The 23,410-nt window shown below is 63.9% G+C and overlaps 6 non-coding genes across 6 annotated transcripts; all 6 read right to left on the bottom strand.

Moving 5' to 3' along the window:
- Positions 1–3,415: 3,415 nt before the first annotated feature.
- On the bottom strand, positions 3,416–3,534 carry LOC142869161 (5S ribosomal RNA). The gene has a single exon (XR_012917917.1). It is a non-coding gene; the product is annotated as a 5S ribosomal RNA (ribosomal RNA).
- Positions 3,535–7,058: 3,524 nt separating this feature from the next.
- Positions 7,059–7,177, bottom strand: LOC142869160 (5S ribosomal RNA). The gene has a single exon (XR_012917916.1). It is a non-coding gene; the product is annotated as a 5S ribosomal RNA (ribosomal RNA).
- Positions 7,178–10,695: 3,518 nt separating this feature from the next.
- Positions 10,696–10,814, bottom strand: LOC142869158 (5S ribosomal RNA). Its single transcript, XR_012917914.1, has one exon. It is a non-coding gene; the product is annotated as a 5S ribosomal RNA (ribosomal RNA).
- Positions 10,815–14,332: 3,518 nt separating this feature from the next.
- LOC142869157 (5S ribosomal RNA) lies at positions 14,333–14,451 on the bottom strand. Its single transcript, XR_012917913.1, has one exon. It is a non-coding gene; the product is annotated as a 5S ribosomal RNA (ribosomal RNA).
- Positions 14,452–17,975: 3,524 nt separating this feature from the next.
- On the bottom strand, positions 17,976–18,094 carry LOC142869156 (5S ribosomal RNA). The gene has a single exon (XR_012917912.1). It is a non-coding gene; the product is annotated as a 5S ribosomal RNA (ribosomal RNA).
- Positions 18,095–21,618: 3,524 nt separating this feature from the next.
- On the bottom strand, positions 21,619–21,737 carry LOC142869155 (5S ribosomal RNA). The gene has a single exon (XR_012917911.1). It is a non-coding gene; the product is annotated as a 5S ribosomal RNA (ribosomal RNA).
- Positions 21,738–23,410: the final 1,673 nt, after the last annotated feature.

Below are 23,410 nucleotides of genomic sequence, written 5' to 3'. Positions count from 1 at the left end.
TGTTGAGTTCACCGGCCGGGTCCGGCGGGCTCCGAGGGACGGGGGTGACAGGCGGGGCGGGGCGGGCAGGGAGCGGTGGGCCGGGGTGGGGGGCTGTCTCTCTATACACACACACACACACACACACACACTCACACTCACACAAGATGCGCCTCCACGGCTGGACTCGCCAAGGTGGAGACCTTCCAGCCCCCTTCCTCTCCTCGCCTGGCCTCCTTCACCTACCCGCCCCCCACCCCCAGCTCGTGGCCGCCCCCGCCGCCGCCGCCGCCGCCGCCGCCGCCGCCGATTGCGCACGCGCGGATCGCCCGCCCTTTGACCCCAGGCAGGGGCCGCCCTCCCCGACAACCCCTTTCAGCTGGGCCCCCCACCCTGTGGGTGGGCTGCCGCCTATTCCCCCGGGCCCCGGGCTGGGGCACAGCGCATGGGGGAGGGGAGCGAGTGTATGGGGCGTCTCTCTCTCTCTCTAGGGATGTGTCCCATGGGTGGGGTGGCGTGGTTTGTGGGGCGCTGAAGAAATCAGTCCCCTCCATCTCCTACCTCTGGAAAACGCCCAAGCCCTTGGAGAACTGCCGGCAACGCGACCGGGGGGGCCGGGACCCTCCTCTGCGTCCTCCTGTGGCCCAGTCCAAGGGGCCGGGGCCTGGGCCTGGCCGGGGCTGCATTGGACCCCGACCACCCTGGCGTGTGGACTCGCTAAAAATCGGCCATTAGATATTGGATTCCAGCTTCATTGAGGTCATTTCACTAATGAGTGCACCGGAAAGAGTTTCCTAATCCATCTGTGAGGGTGGCAACTGAAAGAGAATTTTAAAGCTGACAGAATAGGCGAGGAAAGGCATAGGAGATTTCCACACCCAGTAAGGAAGCCTTTCCCGAAATGGAAGAAAGAAACGAGCAAACAGAAACACCGGTAGCCCGCCAGGATCAGAGTCTGCCCCCGAGAGAAAGTACCCTGACCAGGTTCACCCGTGGGTGGGTGGCGAGCTAGCGGCATTCAGAAGAGCGAGGCCCGCAGTCTGTGCAGAAGACACCTGCACTCGGGTGTGTGTGTGGCGGCACGATTCACAAGCAGCTCCAGATGTTAAGCCAAGGAGAAGCCAGGGAGTTCCCAACGCCCCAGGTGTCCTCAGCCCACGACTGGCTGCTGGGGGAATGCGAAGCCCGGCTCCTTGTCTCAGAGCGGGACAACCAGGAGGTGTGACGTACACCCCGGGGTTCCCAGGAGGATCAGGCTGAAGCTGGGACTTGGCCTGAAAGTGTCCCCTCGCATGGCCACCCCCTTCCCCTTCCTGCTCCTCTACTCCTGGTGCCCCTCCATCCAGGGGCCAGACCTTAAAGAGTCACCCGCAAGAGAATCCTGGTCCCAAAGGAGCCTTCTGGGGGACCCGTGCTGAGAGAGGTTGTGGGCATGGCCCGCTGGGGCTCTGCCCGACCCAGGGCTGAGAGATGCAACCTCCCAGCTCTGGGTCCCTGCAGGGGAAGCGTTGGCAAGCACAGGGCCAGTCCTCCAAAGGCCCAGGTGCAGGGAGCCCAGGCCAAGCAGCCTGTGGAAGAAGCCACCCCGGGAAGACGACTGCAGGCCACGGCCCTTCCCACCTCCTCCTCCTCCTCCTCCTGCTCCTCCACCCCCACCGACCTCCCACCCCCCACCCCCGACATGGCGCAGGGCTCAGAGACACCTCAGACACTTGCTACCCAAAGTGCAAAGGGCATCAGTTGCTCCTCCAAACCCCCCCCCCTGCCCAGCAGACCGCGTCGTCCAGCCAGCCCCCGGGCCTCCCTGGGGTGCCCAGCACAAAAGTGCAGACAACCACCGGACCCTCAATCTCAGTTTTCGGATGTTTTTGCCACTCTAAGGACCCGCAGGCCAGCTGGGCCTTCTGGCAGGACAGAGAGCCCCGGAATCCGACGTGGAGAGCTGGGTGTACGTCCCCACGAGGAGGCGGTCCCCACCTCCGCGGCTCTCCCCTTGCGGGGGGGGGTGAAAGCAGCCACGGGGCCTCGGAGAAGACACCAGGCTGGGCGCCCGCCCCACAGTGGGGGCACGTCCCCCGCAGGCCACTTAGCGACGGCCGCCGGCCGGCGGACGGTTGGGTGGCGCGAGACGCTGCGGCCGCCCTGCTACCGGGTTCCTGGGAGGGCGTCCTGGAACCAGCGTCCACACCAAGCCCTTGGAAGGCCCAGGCGACGGAGGAGCCCCGTCAGGCAGGGGCCGAGGACGGTGACGGCCCGGGCGGGGAGGAGCGTGTCAGGCAGGGGCAGAGGACGGTGACAGGTGACAGGCCGGGCGGGAAGGAGTCAGTCAGGCAGGGGCCGAGGAGGAGACGGGGTGGGTAAGGGTTAGGGTTAGAGTCAGGGCACAAGTCACAATCGCAAAGACCTGGAAGCGACCCGAGTGCCCATCGACCCACGAGTGCGTAAATGAAATGTGGCGCGTGGACACCACGGAGTGCTATTCAGCTAGGAGGAGCAGCGGTGAGAGGGCACCTCTCGTGGTTCTCCTGGCCAGAGCTGGAACCCGTTCCAGTAAGCCAGGTAGCCCAAGAATGGACACACGAGCACCACGTGCTCGCGCTCACCAGCAAATGGGTACGAACCGATGGACACCTAAGTGGACACAGAGGAATCACCTTCATCGGGTGGGTGTCGGGCGGGTGGGGGGAGGGGATGGGCATACACCTCCATTAGGAATGGGGTGGGTGCGCACCGACTGGGGCATGGGCGCACTTGAGGCTCTGACCCGAGGGGGGAGGCTGGGAGAGGGCAACGTACCCGACCTTAACATTGGTACCCCCACAATACGCTGGAACGACATCAGAGGTAAATGAATAAGAACACAGGGGGGAGGGGGGCACGGGCAACACATGTCACCTTAATACTTGGACTCCCATCATCTGCTTGAAAAGAGAGAGAAAAGAAAATGCAATCATAGAGATAAGAGACACTTTTTAAAAATAATGAATCCGAAGAGAAAAGTAAAAGGAGGCCTGTGGAGCAGGTCTGGGTGCGACTCCGGATCCCCCAACATCAGGTGCCACCACCAAAGATTCCTACGTGTAGCCCATAGAACCCCAAAAGCAACGGGACGAGTTCTGGTCACATACTCCCTCCAAATGACATCCTGGCCTTCTTCTGGAACTCCCTCCCCTCTCAGACTCTCAAGGTTTCCTCCAGCGTGTCGGTTCCCACAGAGCAGACCTTTGGTCTGAGACCTGACAGTCCAGAAGCCACGCATGCTGCCGCGTGACGGCGGTGTCGCGGCTTGGGACAAGAGGAGGCCCCACGGTGCGGGCTGGGGCGCCAGGCACCGCGGCGGGCGCTGAGGGTGGGGGTGACCCCCACCCCGGGCCGCCGCCTCGCTCCCAGAGAGGGGACAGAACAAGAGGCAAAACAAAAAAAAAAAAAAAGAAGAAGCCTACGGCACCCGGTATTCCCAGGCGGTCTCCCATCCAAGTACTAACCAGGCCCGACCCTGCTTAGCTTCCGAGACCAGACGAGGTCGGGCGCGTTCAGGGTGGTGTGGCCCTAGACGGCGGAGGGCGCCCCTGCCCCGCTCAAGAAGCCGAGCCTCTCTGCGCTTCCCCGCCGCCTCCTCCCGCCCCAGGCCCCGCACCGGCGCTGACCCGCGCCGGGCCGGGCCTGTTGAGTTCACCGGCCGGGTCCGGCGGGCTCCGAGGGACGGGGGTGACAGGCGGGGCGGGGCGGGCAGGGAGCGGTGGGCCGGGGTGGGGGGCTGTCTCTCTATACACACACACACACACACACACACACTCACACTCACACAAGATGCGCCTCCACGGCTGGACTCGCCAAGGTGGAGACCTTCCAGCCCCCTTCCTCTCCTCGCCTGGCCTCCTTCACCTACCCGCCCCCCACCCCCAGCTCGTGGCCGCCCCCGCCGCCGCCGCCGCCGCCGCCGCCGCCGCCGATTGCGCACGCGCGGATCGCCCGCCCTTTGACCCCAGGCAGGGGCCGCCCTCCCCGACAACCCCTTTCAGCTGGGCCCCCCACCCTGTGGGTGGGCTGCCGCCTATTCCCCCGGGCCCCGGGCTGGGGCACAGCGCATGGGGGAGGGGAGCGAGTGTATGGGGCGTCTCTCTCTCTCTCTAGGGATGTGTCCCATGGGTGGGGTGGCGTGGTTTGTGGGGCGCTGAAGAAATCAGTCCCCTCCATCTCCTACCTCTGGAAAACGCCCAAGCCCTTGGAGAACTGCCGGCAACGCGACCGGGGGGGCCGGGACCCTCCTCTGCGTCCTCCTGTGGCCCAGTCCAAGGGGCCGGGGCCTGGGCCTGGCCGGGGCTGCATTGGACCCCGACCACCCTGGCGTGTGGACTCGCTAAAAATCGGCCATTAGATATTGGATTCCAGCTTCATTGAGGTCATTTCACTAATGAGTGCACCGGAAAGAGTTTCCTAATCCATCTGTGAGGGTGGCAACTGAAAGAGAATTTTAAAGCTGACAGAATAGGCGAGGAAAGGCATAGGAGATTTCCACACCCAGTAAGGAAGCCTTTCCCGAAATGGAAGAAAGAAACGAGCAAACAGAAACACCGGTAGCCCGCCAGGATCAGAGTCTGCCCCCGAGAGAAAGTACCCTGACCAGGTTCACCCGTGGGTGGGTGGCGAGCTAGCGGCATTCAGAAGAGCGAGGCCCGCAGTCTGTGCAGAAGACACCTGCACTCGGGTGTGTGTGTGGCGGCACGATTCACAAGCAGCTCCAGATGTTAAGCCAAGGAGAAGCCAGGGAGTTCCCAACGCCCCAGGTGTCCTCAGCCCACGACTGGCTGCTGGGGGAATGCGAAGCCCGGCTCCTTGTCTCAGAGCGGGACAACCAGGAGGTGTGACGTACACCCCGGGGTTCCCAGGAGGATCAGGCTGAAGCTGGGACTTGGCCTGAAAGTGTCCCCTCGCATGGCCACCCCCTTCCCCTTCCTGCTCCTCTACTCCTGGTGCCCCTCCATCCAGGGGCCAGACCTTAAAGAGTCACCCGCAAGAGAATCCTGGTCCCAAAGGAGCCTTCTGGGGGACCCGTGCTGAGAGAGGTTGTGGGCATGGCCCGCTGGGGCTCTGCCCGACCCAGGGCTGAGAGATGCAACCTCCCAGCTCTGGGTCCCTGCAGGGGAAGCGTTGGCAAGCACAGGGCCAGTCCTCCAAAGGCCCAGGTGCAGGGAGCCCAGGCCAAGCAGCCTGTGGAAGAAGCCACCCCGGGAAGACGACTGCAGGCCACGGCCCTTCCCACCTCCTCCTCCTCCTCCTCCTGCTCCTCCACCCCCACCGACCTCCCACCCCCCACCCCCGACATGGCGCAGGGCTCAGAGACACCTCAGACACTTGCTACCCAAAGTGCAAAGGGCATCAGTTGCTCCTCCAAACCCCCCCCCCTGCCCAGCAGACCGCGTCGTCCAGCCAGCCCCCGGGCCTCCCTGGGGTGCCCAGCACAAAAGTGCAGACAACCACCGGACCCTCAATCTCAGTTTTCGGATGTTTTTGCCACTCTAAGGACCCGCAGGCCAGCTGGGCCTTCTGGCAGGACAGAGAGCCCCGGAATCCGACGTGGAGAGCTGGGTGTACGTCCCCACGAGGAGGCGGTCCCCACCTCCGCGGCTCTCCCCTTGCGGGGGGGGGTGAAAGCAGCCACGGGGCCTCGGAGAAGACACCAGGCTGGGCGCCCGCCCCACAGTGGGGGCACGTCCCCCGCAGGCCACTTAGCGACGGCCGCCGGCCGGCGGACGGTTGGGTGGCGCGAGACGCTGCGGCCGCCCTGCTACCGGGTTCCTGGGAGGGCGTCCTGGAACCAGCGTCCACACCAAGCCCTTGGAAGGCCCAGGCGACGGAGGAGCCCCGTCAGGCAGGGGCCGAGGACGGTGACGGCCCGGGCGGGGAGGAGCGTGTCAGGCAGGGGCAGAGGACGGTGACAGGTGACAGGCCGGGCGGGAAGGAGTCAGTCAGGCAGGGGCCGAGGAGGAGACGGGCTGGGTAAGGGTTAGGGTTAGAGTCAGGGCACAAGTCACAATCGCAAAGACCTGGAAGCGACCCGAGTGCCCATCGACCCACGAGTGCGTAAATGAAATGTGGCGCGTGGACACCACGGAGTGCTATTCAGCTAGGAGGAGCAGCGGTGAGAGGGCACCTCTCGTGGTTCTCCTGGCCAGAGCTGGAACCCGTTCCAGTAAGCCAGGTAGCCCAAGAATGGACACACGAGCACCACGTGCTCGCGCTCACCAGCAAATGGGTACGAACCGATGGACACCTAAGTGGACACAGAGGAATCACCTTCATCGGGTGGGTGTCGGGCGGGTGGGGGGAGGGGATGGGCATACACCTCCATTAGGAATGGGGTGGGTGCGCACCGACTGGGGCATGGGCGCACTTGAGGCTCTGACCCGAGGGGGGAGGCTGGGAGAGGGCAACGTACCCGACCTTAACATTGGTACCCCCACAATACGCTGGAACGACATCAGAGGTAAATGAATAAGAACACAGGGGGGAGGGGGGCACGGGCAACACATGTCACCTTAATACTTGGACTCCCATCATCTGCTTGAAAAGAGAGAGAAAAGAAAATGCAATCATAGAGATAAGAGACACTTTTTAAAAATAATGAATCCGAAGAGAAAAGTAAAAGGAGGCCTGTGGAGCAGGTCTGGGTGCGACTCCGGATCCCCCAACATCAGGTGCCACCACCAAAGATTCCTACGTGTAGCCCATAGAACCCCAAAAGCAACGGGACGAGTTCTGGTCACATACTCCCTCCAAATGACATCCTGGCCTTCTTCTGGAACTCCCTCCCCTCTCAGACTCTCAAGGTTTCCTCCAGCGTGTCGGTTCCCACAGAGCAGACCTTTGGTCTGAGACCTGACAGTCCAGAAGCCACGCATGCTGCCGCGTGACGGCGGTGTCGCGGCTTGGGACAAGAGGAGGCCCCACGGTGCGGGCTGGGGCGCCAGGCACCGTGGCGGGCGCTGAGGGTGGGGGTGACCCCCACCCCGGGCCGCCGCCTCGCTCCCAGAGAGGGGACAGAACAAGAGGCAAAACAAAAAAAAAAAAAAAGAAGAAGCCTACGGCACCCGGTATTCCCAGGCGGTCTCCCATCCAAGTACTAACCAGGCCCGACCCTGCTTAGCTTCCGAGACCAGACGAGGTCGGGCGCGTTCAGGGTGGTGTGGCCCTAGACGGCGGAGGGCGCCCCTGCCCCGCTCAAGAAGCCGAGCCTCTCTGCGCTTCCCCGCCGCCTCCTCCCGCCCCAGGCCCCGCACCGGCGCTGACCCGCGCCGGGCCGGGCCTGTTGAGTTCACCGGCCGGGTCCGGCGGGCTCCGAGGGACGGGGGTGACAGGCGGGGCGGGGCGGGCAGGGAGCGGTGGGCCGGGGTGGGGGGCTGTCTCTCTATACACACACACACACACACACACACACACTCACACTCACACTCACACAAGATGCGCCTCCACGGCTGGACTCGCCAAGGTGGAGACCTTCCAGCCCCCTTCCTCTCCTCGCCTGGCCTCCTTCACCTACCCGCCCCCCACCCCCAGCTCGTGGCCGCCCCCGCCGCCGCCGCCGCCGATTGCGCACGCGCGGATCGCCCGCCCTTTGACCCCAGGCAGGGGCCGCCCTCCCCGACAACCCCTTTCAGCTGGGCCCCCCACCCTGTGGGTGGGCTGCCGCCTATTCCCCCGGGCCCCGGGCTGGGGCACAGCGCATGGGGGAGGGGAGCGAGTGTATGGGGCGTCTCTCTCTCTCTCTAGGGATGTGTCCCATGGGTGGGGTGGCGTGGTTTGTGGGGCGCTGAAGAAATCAGTCCCCTCCATCTCCTACCTCTGGAAAACGCCCAAGCCCTTGGAGAACTGCCGGCAACGCGACCGGGGGGGCCGGGACCCTCCTCTGTGTCCTCCTGTGGCCCAGTCCAAGGGGCCGGGGCCTGGGCCTGGCCGGGGCTGCATTGGACCCCGACCACCCTGGCGTGTGGACTCGCTAAAAATCGGCCATTAGATATTGGATTCCAGCTTCATTGAGGTCATTTCACTAATGAGTGCACCGGAAAGAGTTTCCTAATCCATCTGTGAGGGTGGCAACTGAAAGAGAATTTTAAAGCTGACAGAATAGGCGAGGAAAGGCATAGGAGATTTCCACACCCAGTAAGGAAGCCTTTCCCGAAATGGAAGAAAGAAACGAGCAAACAGAAACACCGGTAGCCCGCCAGGATCAGAGTCTGCCCCCGAGAGAAAGTACCCTGACCAGGTTCACCCGTGGGTGGGTGGCGAGCTAGCGGCATTCAGAAGAGCGAGGCCCGCAGTCTGTGCAGAAGACACCTGCACTCGGGTGTGTGTGTGGCGGCACGATTCACAAGCAGCTCCAGATGTTAAGCCAAGGAGAAGCCAGGGAGTTCCCAACGCCCCAGGTGTCCTCAGCCCACGACTGGCTGCTGGGGGAATGCGAAGCCCGGCTCCTTGTCTCAGAGCGGGACAACCAGGAGGTGTGACGTACACCCCGGGGTTCCCAGGAGGATCAGGCTGAAGCTGGGACTTGGCCTGAAAGTGTCCCCTCGCATGGCCACCCCCTTCCCCTTCCTGCTCCTCTACTCCTGGTGCCCCTCCATCCAGGGGCCAGACCTTAAAGAGTCACCCGCAAGAGAATCCTGGTCCCAAAGGAGCCTTCTGGGGGACCCGTGCTGAGAGAGGTTGTGGGCATGGCCCGCTGGGGCTCTGCCCGACCCAGGGCTGAGAGATGCAACCTCCCAGCTCTGGGTCCCTGCAGGGGAAGCGTTGGCAAGCACAGGGCCAGTCCTCCAAAGGCCCAGGTGCAGGGAGCCCAGGCCAAGCAGCCTGTGGAAGAAGCCACCCCGGGAAGACGACTGCAGGCCACGGCCCTTCCCACCTCCTCCTCCTCCTCCTCCTGCTCCTCCACCCCCACCGACCTCCCACCCCCCACCCCCGACATGGCGCAGGGCTCAGAGACACCTCAGACACTTGCTACCCAAAGTGCAAAGGGCATCAGTTGCTCCTCCAAACCCCCCCCCCTGCCCAGCAGACCGCGTCGTCCAGCCAGCCCCCGGGCCTCCCTGGGGTGCCCAGCACAAAAGTGCAGACAACCACCGGACCCTCAATCTCAGTTTTCGGATGTTTTTGCCACTCTAAGGACCCGCAGGCCAGCTGGGCCTTCTGGCAGGACAGAGAGCCCCGGAATCCGACGTGGAGAGCTGGGTGTACGTCCCCACGAGGAGGCGGTCCCCACCTCCGCGGCTCTCCCCTTGCGGGGGGGGGGTGAAAGCAGCCACGGGGCCTCGGAGAAGACACCAGGCTGGGCGCCCGCCCCACAGTGGGGGCACGTCCCCCGCAGGCCACTTAGCGACGGCCGCCGGCCGGCGGACGGTTGGGTGGCGCGAGACGCTGCGGCCGCCCTGCTACCGGGTTCCTGGGAGGGCGTCCTGGAACCAGCGTCCACACCAAGCCCTTGGAAGGCCCAGGCGACAGAGGAGCCCCGTCAGGCAGGGGCCGAGGACGGTGACGGCCCGGGCGGGGAGGAGCGTGTCAGGCAGGGGCAGAGGACGGTGACAGGTGACAGGCCGGGCGGGAAGGAGTCAGTCAGGCAGGGGCCGAGGAGGAGACGGGCTGGGTAAGGGTTAGGGTTAGAGTCAGGGCACAAGTCACAATCGCAAAGACCTGGAAGCGACCCGAGTGCCCATCGACCCACGAGTGCGTAAATGAAATGTGGCGCGTGGACACCACGGAGTGCTATTCAGCTAGGAGGAGCAGCGGTGAGAGGGCACCTCTCGTGGTTCTCCTGGCCAGAGCTGGAACCCGTTCCAGTAAGCCAGGTAGCCCAAGAATGGACACACGAGCACCACGTGCTCGCGCTCACCAGCAAATGGGTACGAACCGATGGACACCTAAGTGGACACAGAGGAATCACCTTCATCGGGTGGGTGTCGGGCGGGTGGGGGGAGGGGATGGGCATACACCTCCATTAGGAATGGGGTGGGTGCGCACCGACTGGGGCATGGGCGCACTTGAGGCTCTGACCCGAGGGGGGAGGCTGGGAGAGGGCAACGTACCCGACCCTAACATTGGTACCCCCACAATACGCTGGAACGACATCAGAGGTAAATGAATAAGAACACAGGGGGGAGGGGGGCACGGGCAACACATGTCACCTTAATACTTGGACTCCCATCATCTGCTTGAAAAGAGAGAGAAAAGAAAATGCAATCATAGAGATAAGAGACACTTTTTAAAAATAATGAATCCGAAGAGAAAAGTAAAAGGAGGCCTGTGGAGCAGGTCTGGGTGCGACTCCGGATCCCCCAACATCAGGTGCCACCACCAAAGATTCCTACGTGTAGCCCATAGAACCCCAAAAGCAACGGGACGAGTTCTGGTCACATACTCCCTCCAAATGACATCCTGGCCTTCTTCTGGAACTCCCTCCCCTCTCAGACTCTCAAGGTTTCCTCCAGCGTGTCGGTTCCCACAGAGCAGACCTTTGGTCTGAGACCTGACAGTCCAGAAGCCACGCATGCTGCCGCGTGACGGCGGTGTCGCGGCTTGGGACAAGAGGAGGCCCCACGGTGCGGGCTGGGGCGCCAGGCACCGCGGCGGGCGCTGAGGGTGGGGGTGACCCCCACCCCGGGCCGCCGCCTCGCTCCCAGAGAGGGGACAGAACAAGAGGCAAAACAAAAAAAAAAAAAAAGAAGAAGCCTACGGCACCCGGTATTCCCAGGCGGTCTCCCATCCAAGTACTAACCAGGCCCGACCCTGCTTAGCTTCCGAGACCAGACGAGGTCGGGCGCGTTCAGGGTGGTGTGGCCCTAGACGGCGGAGGGCGCCCCTGCCCCGCTCAAGAAGCCGAGCCTCTCTGCGCTTCCCCGCCGCCTCCTCCCGCCCCAGGCCCCGCACCGGCGCTGACCCGCGCCGGGCCGGGCCTGTTGAGTTCACCGGCCGGGTCCGGCGGGCTCCGAGGGACGGGGGTGACAGGCGGGGCGGGGCGGGCAGGGAGCGGTGGGCCGGGGTGGGGGGCTGTCTCTCTATACACACACACACACACACACACACACACTCACACTCACACTCACACAAGATGCGCCTCCACGGCTGGACTCGCCAAGGTGGAGACCTTCCAGCCCCCTTCCTCTCCTCGCCTGGCCTCCTTCACCTACCCGCCCCCCACCCCCAGCTCGTGGCCGCCCCCGCCGCCGCCGCCGCCGATTGCGCACGCGCGGATCGCCCGCCCTTTGACCCCAGGCAGGGGCCGCCCTCCCCGACAACCCCTTTCAGCTGGGCCCCCCACCCTGTGGGTGGGCTGCCGCCTATTCCCCCGGGCCCCGGGCTGGGGCACAGCGCATGGGGGAGGGGAGCGAGTGTATGGGGCGTCTCTCTCTCTCTCTAGGGATGTGTCCCATGGGTGGGGTGGCGTGGTTTGTGGGGCGCTGAAGAAATCAGTCCCCTCCATCTCCTACCTCTGGAAAACGCCCAAGCCCTTGGAGAACTGCCGGCAACGCGACCGGGGGGGCCGGGACCCTCCTCTGTGTCCTCCTGTGGCCCAGTCCAAGGGGCCGGGGCCTGGGCCTGGCCGGGGCTGCATTGGACCCCGACCACCCTGGCGTGTGGACTCGCTAAAAATCGGCCATTAGATATTGGATTCCAGCTTCATTGAGGTCATTTCACTAATGAGTGCACCGGAAAGAGTTTCCTAATCCATCTGTGAGGGTGGCAACTGAAAGAGAATTTTAAAGCTGACAGAATAGGCGAGGAAAGGCATAGGAGATTTCCACACCCAGTAAGGAAGCCTTTCCCGAAATGGAAGAAAGAAACGAGCAAACAGAAACACCGGTAGCCCGCCAGGATCAGAGTCTGCCCCCGAGAGAAAGTACCCTGACCAGGTTCACCCGTGGGTGGGTGGCGAGCTAGCGGCATTCAGAAGAGCGAGGCCCGCAGTCTGTGCAGAAGACACCTGCACTCGGGTGTGTGTGTGGCGGCACGATTCACAAGCAGCTCCAGATGTTAAGCCAAGGAGAAGCCAGGGAGTTCCCAACGCCCCAGGTGTCCTCAGCCCACGACTGGCTGCTGGGGGAATGCGAAGCCCGGCTCCTTGTCTCAGAGCGGGACAACCAGGAGGTGTGACGTACACCCCGGGGTTCCCAGGAGGATCAGGCTGAAGCTGGGACTTGGCCTGAAAGTGTCCCCTCGCATGGCCACCCCCTTCCCCTTCCTGCTCCTCTACTCCTGGTGCCCCTCCATCCAGGGGCCAGACCTTAAAGAGTCACCCGCAAGAGAATCCTGGTCCCAAAGGAGCCTTCTGGGGGACCCGTGCTGAGAGAGGTTGTGGGCATGGCCCGCTGGGGCTCTGCCCGACCCAGGGCTGAGAGATGCAACCTCCCAGCTCTGGGTCCCTGCAGGGGAAGCGTTGGCAAGCACAGGGCCAGTCCTCCAAAGGCCCAGGTGCAGGGAGCCCAGGCCAAGCAGCCTGTGGAAGAAGCCACCCCGGGAAGACGACTGCAGGCCACGGCCCTTCCCACCTCCTCCTCCTCCTCCTCCTGCTCCTCCACCCCCACCGACCTCCCACCCCCCACCCCCGACATGGCGCAGGGCTCAGAGACACCTCAGACACTTGCTACCCAAAGTGCAAAGGGCATCAGTTGCTCCTCCAAACCCCCCCCCCTGCCCAGCAGACCGCGTCGTCCAGCCAGCCCCCGGGCCTCCCTGGGGTGCCCAGCACAAAAGTGCAGACAACCACCGGACCCTCAATCTCAGTTTTCGGATGTTTTTGCCACTCTAAGGACCCGCAGGCCAGCTGGGCCTTCTGGCAGGACAGAGAGCCCCGGAATCCGACGTGGAGAGCTGGGTGTACGTCCCCACGAGGAGGCGGTCCCCACCTCCGCGGCTCTCCCCTTGCGGGGGGGGGGTGAAAGCAGCCACGGGGCCTCGGAGAAGACACCAGGCTGGGCGCCCGCCCCACAGTGGGGGCACGTCCCCCGCAGGCCACTTAGCGACGGCCGCCGGCCGGCGGACGGTTGGGTGGCGCGAGACGCTGCGGCCGCCCTGCTACCGGGTTCCTGGGAGGGCGTCCTGGAACCAGCGTCCACACCAAGCCCTTGGAAGGCCCAGGCGACGGAGGAGCCCCGTCAGGCAGGGGCCGAGGACGGTGACGGCCCGGGCGGGGAGGAGCGTGTCAGGCAGGGGCAGAGGACGGTGACAGGTGACAGGCCGGGCGGGAAGGAGTCAGTCAGGCAGGGGCCGAGGAGGAGACGGGCTGGGTAAGGGTTAGGGTTAGAGTCAGGGCACAAGTCACAATCGCAAAGACCTGGAAGCGACCCGAGTGCCCATCGACCCACGAGTGCGTAAATGAAATGTGGCGCGTGGACACCACGGAGTGCTATTCAGCTAGGAGGAGCAGCGGTGAGAGGGCACCTCTCGTGGTTCTCCTGGCCAGAGCTGGAACCCGTTCCAGTAAGCCAGGTAGCCCAAGAATGGACACACGAGCACCACGTGCTCGCGCTCACCAGCAAATGGGTACGAACCGATGGACACCTAAGTGGACACAGAGGAATCACCTTCATCGGGTGGGTGTCGGGCGGGTGGGGGGAGGGGATGGGCATACACCTCCATTAGGAATGGGGTGGGTGCGCACCGACTGGGGCATGGGCGCACTTGAGGCTCTGACCCGAGGGGGGAGGCTGGGAGAGGGCAACGTACCCGACCCTAACATTGGTACCCCCACAATACGCTGGAACGACATCAGAGGTAAATGAATAAGAACACAGGGGGGAGGGGGGCACGGGCAACACATGTCACCTTAATACTTGGACTCCCATCATCTGCTTGAAAAGAGAGAGAAAAGAAAATGCAATCATAGAGATAAGAGACACTTTTTAAAAATAATGAATCCGAAGAGAAAAGTAAAAGGAGGCCTGTGGAGCAGGTCTGGGTGCGACTCCGGATCCCCCAACATCAGGTGCCACCACCAAAGATTCCTACGTGTAGCCCATAGAACCCCAAAAGCAACGGGACGAGTTCTGGTCACATACTCCCTCCAAATGACATCCTGGCCTTCTTCTGGAACTCCCTCCCCTCTCAGACTCTCAAGGTTTCCTCCAGCGTGTCGGTTCCCACAGAGCAGACCTTTGGTCTGAGACCTGACAGTCCAGAAGCCACGCATGCTGCCGCGTGACGGCGGTGTCGCGGCTTGGGACAAGAGGAGGCCCCACGGTGCGGGCTGGGGCGCCAGGCACCGCGGCGGGCGCTGAGGGTGGGGGTGACCCCCACCCCGGGCCGCCGCCTCGCTCCCAGAGAGGGGACAGAACAAGAGGCAAAACAAAAAAAAAAAAAAAGAAGAAGCCTACGGCACCCGGTATTCCCAGGCGGTCTCCCATCCAAGTACTAACCAGGCCCGACCCTGCTTAGCTTCCGAGACCAGACGAGGTCGGGCGCGTTCAGGGTGGTGTGGCCCTAGACGGCGGAGGGCGCCCCTGCCCCGCTCAAGAAGCCGAGCCTCTCTGCGCTTCCCCGCCGCCTCCTCCCGCCCCAGGCCCCGCACCGGCGCTGACCCGCGCCGGGCCGGGCCTGTTGAGTTCACCGGCCGGGTCCCGCGGGCTCCGAGGGACGGGGGTGACAGGCGGGGCGGGGCGGGCAGGGAGCGGTGGGCCGGGGTGGGGGGCTGTCTCTCTATACACACACACACACACACACACACACTCACACTCACACAAGATGCGCCTCCACGGCTGGACTCGCCAAGGTGGAGACCTTCCAGCCCCCTTCCTCTCCTCGCCTGGCCTCCTTCACCTACCCGCCCCCCACCCCCAGCTCGTGGCCGCCCCCGCCGCCGCCGCCGCCGCCGCCGCCGCCGCCGATTGCGCACGCGCGGATCGCCCGCCCTTTGACCCCAGGCAGGGGCCGCCCTCCCCGACAACCCCTTTCAGCTGGGCCCCCCACCCTGTGGGTGGGCTGCCGCCTATTCCCCCGGGCCCCGGGCTGGGGCACAGCGCATGGGGGAGGGGAGCGAGTGTATGGGGCGTCTCTCTCTCTCTCTAGGGATGTGTCCCATGGGTGGGGTGGCGTGGTTTGTGGGGCGCTGAAGAAATCAGTCCCCTCCATCTCCTACCTCTGGAAAACGCCCAAGCCCTTGGAGAACTGCCGGCAACGCGACCGGGGGGGCCGGGACCCTCCTCTGCGTCCTCCTGTGGCCCAGTCCAAGGGGCCGGGGCCTGGGCCTGGCCGGGGCTGCATTGGACCCCGACCACCCTGGCGTGTGGACTCGCTAAAAATCGGCCATTAGATATTGGATTCCAGCTTCATTGAGGTCATTTCACTAATGAGTGCACCGGAAAGAGTTTCCTAATCCATCTGTGAGGGTGGCAACTGAAAGAGAATTTTAAAGCTGACAGAATAGGCGAGGAAAGGCATAGGAGATTTCCACACCCAGTAAGGAAGCCTTTCCCGAAATGGAAGAAAGAAACGAGCAAACAGAAACACCGGTAGCCCGCCAGGATCAGAGTCTGCCCCCGAGAGAAAGTACCCTGACCAGGTTCACCCGTGGGTGGGTGGCGAGCTAGCGGCATTCAGAAGAGCGAGGCCCGCAGTCTGTGCAGAAGACACCTGCACTCGGGTGTGTGTGTGGCGGCACGATTCACAAGCAGCTCCAGATGTTAAGCCAAGGAGAAGCCAGGGAGTTCCCAACGCCCCAGGTGTCCTCAGCCCACGACTGGCTGCTGGGGGAATGCGAAGCCCGGCTCCTTGTCTCAGAGCGGGACAACCAGGAGGTGTGACGTACACCCCGGGGTTCCCAGGAGGATCAGGCTGAAGCTGGGACTTGGCCTGAAAGTGTCCCCTCGCATGGCCACCCCCTTCCCCTTCCTGCTCCTCTACTCCTGGTGCCCCTCCATCCAGGGGCCAGACCTTAAAGAGTCACCCGCAAGAGAATCCTGGTCCCAAAGGAGCCTTCTGGGGGACCCGTGCTGAGAGAGGTTGTGGGCATGGCCCGCTGGGGCTCTGCCCGACCCAGGGCTGAGAGATGCAACCTCCCAGCTCTGGGTCCCTGCAGGGGAAGCGTTGGCAAGCACAGGGCCAGTCCTCCAAAGGCCCAGGTGCAGGGAGCCCAGGCCAAGCAGCCTGTGGAAGAAGCCACCCCGGGAAGACGACTGCAGGCCACGGCCCTTCCCACCTCCTCCTCCTCCTCCTCCTGCTCCTCCACCCCCACCGACCTCCCACCCCCCACCCCCGACATGGCGCAGGGCTCAGAGACACCTCAGACACTTGCTACCCAAAGTGCAAAGGGCATCAGTTGCTCCTCCAAACCCCCCCCCCTGCCCAGCAGACCGCGTCGTCCAGCCAGCCCCCGGGCCTCCCTGGGGTGCCCAGCACAAAAGTGCAGACAACCACCGGACCCTCAATCTCAGTTTTCGGATGTTTTTGCCACTCTAAGGACCCGCAGGCCAGCTGGGCCTTCTGGCAGGACAGAGAGCCCCGGAATCCGACGTGGAGAGCTGGGTGTACGTCCCCACGAGGAGGCGGTCCCCACCTCCGCGGCTCTCCCCTTGCGGGGGGGGGTGAAAGCAGCCACGGGGCCTCGGAGAAGACACCAGGCTGGGCGCCCGCCCCACAGTGGGGGCACGTCCCCCGCAGGCCACTTAGCGACGGCCGCCGGCCGGCGGACGGTTGGGTGGCGCGAGACGCTGCGGCCGCCCTGCTACCGGGTTCCTGGGAGGGCGTCCTGGAACCAGCGTCCACACCAAGCCCTTGGAAGGCCCAGGCGACGGAGGAGCCCCGTCAGGCAGGGGCCGAGGACGGTGACGGCCCGGGCGGGGAGGAGCGTGTCAGGCAGGGGCAGAGGACGGTGACAGGTGACAGGCCGGGCGGGAAGGAGTCAGTCAGGCAGGGGCCGAGGAGGAGACGGGCTGGGTAAGGGTTAGGGTTAGAGTCAGGGCACAAGTCACAATCGCAAAGACCTGGAAGCGACCCGAGTGCCCATCGACCCACGAGTGCGTAAATGAAATGTGGCGCGTGGACACCACGGAGTGCTATTCAGCTAGGAGGAGCAGCGGTGAGAGGGCACCTCTCGTGGTTCTCCTGGCCAGAGCTGGAACCCGTTCCAGTAAGCCAGGTAGCCCAAGAATGGACACACGAGCACCACGTGCTCGCGCTCACCAGCAAATGGGTACGAACCGATGGACACCTAAGTGGACACAGAGGAATCACCTTCATCGGGTGGGTGTCGGGCGGGTGGGGGGAGGGGATGGGCATACACCTCCATTAGGAATGGGGTGGGTGCGCACCGACTGGGGGATGGGCGCACTTGAGGCTCTGACCCGAGGGGGGAGGCAGGGAGAGGGCAACGTACCCGACCCTAACATTGGTACCCCCACAATACGCTGGAACGACATCAGAGGTAAATGAATAAGAACACAGGGGGGAGGGGGGCACGGGCAACACATGTCACCTTAATACTTGGACTCCCATCATCTGCTTGAAAAGAGAGAGAAAAGAAAATGCAATCATAGAGATAAGAGACACTTTTTAAAAATAATGAATCCGAAGAGAAAAGTAAAAGGAGGCCTGTGGAGCAGGTCTGGGTGCGACTCCGGATCCCCCAACATCAGGTGCCACCACCAAAGATTCCTACGTGTAGCCCATAGAACCCCAAAAGCAACGGGACGAGTTCTGGTCACATACTCCCTCCAAATGACATCCTGGCCTTCTTCTGGAACTCCCTCCCCTCTCAGACTCTCAAGGTTTCCTCCAGCGTGTCGGTTCCCACAGAGCAGACCTTTGGTCTGAGACCTGACAGTCCAGAAGCCACGCATGCTGCCGCGTGACGGCGGTGTCGCGGCTTGGGACAAGAGGAGGCCCCACGGTGCGGGCTGGGGCGCCAGGCACCGCGGCGGGCGCTGAGGGTGGGGGTGACCCCCACCCCGGGCCGCCGCCTCGCTCCCAGAGAGGGGACAGAACAAGAGGCAAAACAAAAAAAAAAAAAAAGAAGAAGCCTACGGCACCCGGTATTCCCAGGCGGTCTCCCATCCAAGTACTAACCAGGCCCGACCCTGCTTAGCTTCCGAGACCAGACGAGGTCGGGCGCGTTCAGGGTGGTGTGGCCCTAGACGGCGGAGGGCGCCCCTGCCCCGCTCAAGAAGCCGAGCCTCTCTGCGCTTCCCCGCCGCCTCCTCCCGCCCCAGGCCCCGCACCGGCGCTGACCCGCGCCGGGCCGGGCCTGTTGAGTTCACCGGCCGGGTCCGGCGGGCTCCGAGGGACGGGGGTGACAGGCGGGGCGGGGCGGGCAGGGAGCGGTGGGCCGGGGTGGGGGGCTGTCTCTCTATACACACACACACACACACACACACACTCACACTCACACAAGATGCGCCTCCACGGCTGGACTCGCCAAGGTGGAGACCTTCCAGCCCCCTTCCTCTCCTCGCCTGGCCTCCTTCACCTACCCGCCCCCCACCCCCAGCTCGTGGCCGCCCCCGCCGCCGCCGCCGCCGCCGCCGCCGCCGCCGATTGCGCACGCGCGGATCGCCCGCCCTTTGACCCCAGGCAGGGGCCGCCCTCCCCGACAACCCCTTTCAGCTGGGCCCCCCACCCTGTGGGTGGGCTGCCGCCTATTCCCCCGGGCCCCGGGCTGGGGCACAGCGCATGGGGGAGGGGAGCGAGTGTATGGGGCGTCTCTCTCTCTCTCTAGGGATGTGTCCCATGGGTGGGGTGGCGTGGTTTGTGGGGCGCTGAAGAAATCAGTCCCCTCCATCTCCTACCTCTGGAAAACGCCCAAGCCCTTGGAGAACTGCCGGCAACGCGACCGGGGGGGCCGGGACCCTCCTCTGCGTCCTCCTGTGGCCCAGTCCAAGGGGCCGGGGCCTGGGCCTGGCCGGGGCTGCATTGGACCCCGACCACCCTGGCGTGTGGACTCGCTAAAAATCGGCCATTAGATATTGGATTCCAGCTTCATTGAGGTCATTTCACTAATGAGTGCACCGGAAAGAGTTTCCTAATCCATCTGTGAGGGTGGCAACTGAAAGAGAATTTTAAAGCTGACAGAATAGGCGAGGAAAGGCATAGGAGATTTCCACACCCAGTAAGGAAGCCTTTCCCGAAATGGAAGAAAGAAACGAGCAAACAGAAACACCGGTAGCCCGCCAGGATCAGAGTCTGCCCCCGAGAGAAAGTACCCTGACCAGGTTCACCCGTGGGTGGGTGGCGAGCTAGCGGCATTCAGAAGAGCGAGGCCCGCAGTCTGTGCAGAAGACACCTGCACTCGGGTGTGTGTGTGGCGGCACGATTCACAAGCAGCTCCAGATGTTAAGCCAAGGAGAAGCCAGGGAGTTCCCAACGCCCCAGGTGTCCTCAGCCCACGACTGGCTGCTGGGGGAATGCGAAGCCCGGCTCCTTGTCTCAGAGCGGGACAACCAGGAGGTGTGACGTACACCCCGGGGTTCCCAGGAGGATCAGGCTGAAGCTGGGACTTGGCCTGAAAGTGTCCCCTCGCATGGCCACCCCCTTCCCCTTCCTGCTCCTCTACTCCTGGTGCCCCTCCATCCAGGGGCCAGACCTTAAAGAGTCACCCGCAAGAGAATCCTGGTCCCAAAGGAGCCTTCTGGGGGACCCGTGCTGAGAGAGGTTGTGGGCATGGCCCGCTGGGGCTCTGCCCGACCCAGGGCTGAGAGATGCAACCTCCCAGCTCTGGGTCCCTGCAGGGGAAGCGTTGGCAAGCACAGGGCCAGTCCTCCAAAGGCCCAGGTGCAGGGAGCCCAGGCCAAGCAGCCTGTGGAAGAAGCCACCCCGGGAAGACGACTGCAGGCCACGGCCCTTCCCACCTCCTCCTCCTCCTCCTCCTGCTCCTCCACCCCCACCGACCTCCCACCCCCCACCCCCGACATGGCGCAGGGCTCAGAGACACCTCAGACACTTGCTACCCAAAGTGCAAAGGGCATCAGTTGCTCCTCCAAACCCCCCCCCCTGCCCAGCAGACCGCGTCGTCCAGCCAGCCCCCGGGCCTCCCTGGGGTGCCCAGCACAAAAGTGCAGACAACCACCGGACCCTCAATCTCAGTTTTCGGATGTTTTTGCCACTCTAAGGACCCGCAGGCCAGCTGGGCCTTCTGGCAGGACAGAGAGCCCCGGAATCCGACGTGGAGAGCTGGGTGTACGTCCCCACGAGGAGGCGGTCCCCACCTCCGCGGCTCTCCCCTTGCGGGGGGGGGTGAAAGCAGCCACGGGGCCTCGGAGAAGACACCAGGCTGGGCGCCCGCCCCACAGTGGGGGCACGTCCCCCGCAGGCCACTTAGCGACGGCCGCCGGCCGGCGGACGGTTGGGTGGCGCGAGACGCTGCGGCCGCCCTGCTACCGGGTTCCTGGGAGGGCGTCCTGGAACCAGCGTCCACACCAAGCCCTTGGAAGGCCCAGGCGACGGAGGAGCCCCGTCAGGCAGGGGCCGAGGACGGTGACGGCCCGGGCGGGGAGGAGCGTGTCAGGCAGGGGCAGAGGACGGTGACAGGTGACAGGCCGGGCGGGAAGGAGTCAGTCAGGCAGGGGCCGAGGAGGAGACGGGCTGGGTAAGGGTTAGGGTTAGAGTCAGGGCACAAGTCACAATCGCAAAGACCTGGAAGCGACCCGAGTGCCCATCGACCCACGAGTGCGTAAATGAAATGTGGCGCGTGGACACCACGGAGTGCTATTCAGCTAGGAGGAGCAGCGGTGAGAGGGCACCTCTCGTGGTTCTCCTGGCCAGAGCTGGAACCCGTTCCAGTAAGCCAGGTAGCCCAAGAATGGACACACGAGCACCACGTGCTCGCGCTCACCAGCAAATGGGTACGAACCGATGGACACCTAAGTGGACACAGAGGAATCACCTTCATCGGGTGGGTGTCGGGCGGGTGGGGGGAGGGGATGGGCATACACCTCCATTAGGAATGGGGTGGGTGCGCACCGACTGGGGGATGGGCGCACTTGAGGCTCTGACCCGAGGGGGGAGGCAGGGAGAGGGCAACGTACCCGACCCTAACATTGGTACCCCCACAATACGCTGGAACGACATCAGAGGTAAATGAATAAGAACACAGGGGGGAGGGGGGCACGGGCAACACATGTCACCTTAATACTTGGACTCCCATCATCTGCTTGAAAAGAGAGAGAAAAGAAAATGCAATCATAGAGATAAGAGACACTTTTTAAAAATAATGAATCCGAAGAGAAAAGTAAAAGGAGGCCTGTGGAGCAGGTCTGGGTGCGACTCCGGATCCCCCAACATCAGGTGCCACCACCAAAGATTCCTACGTGTAGCCCATAGAACCCCAAAAGCAACGGGACGAGTTCTGGTCACATACTCCCTCCAAATGACATCCTGGCCTTCTTCTGGAACTCCCTCCCCTCTCAGACTCTCAAGGTTTCCTCCAGCGTGTCGGTTCCCACAGAGCAGACCTTTGGTCTGAGACCTGACAGTCCAGAAGCCACGCATGCTGCCGCGTGACGGCGGTGTCGCGGCTTGGGACAAGAGGAGGCCCCACGGTGCGGGCTGGGGCGCCAGGCACCGCGGCGGGCGCTGAGGGTGGGGGTGACCCCCACCCCGGGCCGCCGCCTCGCTCCCAGAGAGGGGACAGAACAAGAGGCAAAACAAAAAAAAAAAAAAAGAAGAAGCCTACGGCACCCGGTATTCCCAGGCGGTCTCCCATCCAAGTACTAACCAGGCCCGACCCTGCTTAGCTTCCGAGACCAGACGAGGTCGGGCGCGTTCAGGGTGGTGTGGCCCTAGACGGCGGAGGGCGCCCCTGCCCCGCTCAAGAAGCCGAGCCTCTCTGCGCTTCCCCGCCGCCTCCTCCCGCCCCAGGCCCCGCACCGGCGCTGACCCGCGCCGGGCCGGGCCTGTTGAGTTCACCGGCCGGGTCCGGCGGGCTCCGAGGGACGGGGGTGACAGGCGGGGCGGGGCGGGCAGGGAGCGGTGGGCCGGGGTGGGGGGCTGTCTCTCTATACACACACACACACACACACACACACTCACACTCACACAAGATGCGCCTCCACGGCTGGACTCGCCAAGGTGGAGACCTTCCAGCCCCCTTCCTCTCCTCGCCTGGCCTCCTTCACCTACCCGCCCCCCACCCCCAGCTCGTGGCCGCCCCCGCCGCCGCCGCCGCCGCCGCCGCCGCCGCCGATTGCGCACGCGCGGATCGCCCGCCCTTTGACCCCAGGCAGGGGCCGCCCTCCCCGACAACCCCTTTCAGCTGGGCCCCCCACCCTGTGGGTGGGCTGCCGCCTATTCCCCCGGGCCCCGGGCTGGGGCACAGCGCATGGGGGAGGGGAGCGAGTGTATGGGGCGTCTCTCTCTCTCTCTAGGGATGTGTCCCATGGGTGGGGTGGCGTGGTTTGTGGGGCGCTGAAGAAATCAGTCCCCTCCATCTCCTACCTCTGGAAAACGCCCAAGCCCTTGGAGAACTGCCGGCAACGCGACCGGGGGGGCCGGGACCCTCCTCTGCGTCCTCCTGTGGCCCAGTCCAAGGGGCCGGGGCCTGGGCCTGGCCGGGGCTGCATTGGACCCCGACCACCCTGGCGTGTGGACTCGCTAAAAATCGGCCATTAGATATTGGATTCCAGCTTCATTGAGGTCATTTCACTAATGAGTGCACCGGAAAGAGTTTCCTAATCCATCTGTGAGGGTGGCAACTGAAAGAGAATTTTAAAGCTGACAGAATAGGCGAGGAAAGGCATAGGAGATTTCCACACCCAGTAAGGAAGCCTTTCCCGAAATGGAAGAAAGAAACGAGCAAACAGAAACACCGGTAGCCCGCCAGGATCAGAGTCTGCCCCCGAGAGAAAGTACCCTGACCAGGTTCACCCGTGGGTGGGTGGCGAGCTAGCGGCATTCAGAAGAGCGAGGCCCGCAGTCTGTGCAGAAGACACCTGCACTCGGGTGTGTGTGTGGCGGCACGATTCACAAGCAGCTCCAGATGTTAAGCCAAGGAGAAGCCAGGGAGTTCCCAACGCCCCAGGTGTCCTCAGCCCACGACTGGCTGCTGGGGGAATGCGAAGCCCGGCTCCTTGTCTCAGAGCGGGACAACCAGGAGGTGTGACGTACACCCCGGGGTTCCCAGGAGGATCAGGCTGAAGCTGGGACTTGGCCTGAAAGTGTCCCCTCGCATGGCCACCCCCTTCCCCTTCCTGCTCCTCTACTCCTGGTGCCCCTCCATCCAGGGGCCAGACCTTAAAGAGTCACCCGCAAGAGAATCCTGGTCCCAAAGGAGCCTTCTGGGGGACCCGTGCTGAGAGAGGTTGTGGGCATGGCCCGCTGGGGCTCTGCCCGACCCAGGGCTGAGAGATGCAACCTCCCAGCTCTGGGTCCCTGCAGGGGAAGCGTTGGCAAGCACAGGGCCAGTCCTCCAAAGGCCCAGGTGCAGGGAGCCCAGGCCAAGCAGCCTGTGGAAGAAGCCACC

The sequence above is a fragment of the Microcebus murinus genome, unplaced genomic scaffold, assembly GCF_040939455.1.
Source record: "Microcebus murinus isolate Inina unplaced genomic scaffold, M.murinus_Inina_mat1.0 scaf060_hap2_Mmur4.0, whole genome shotgun sequence".
Classification (NCBI taxonomy): domain Eukaryota; kingdom Metazoa; phylum Chordata; class Mammalia; order Primates; family Cheirogaleidae; genus Microcebus; species Microcebus murinus.
The sequence above is the reverse complement of the archived record's forward strand: the minus strand, read 5'-3'. Positions and strand labels throughout refer to the sequence as shown.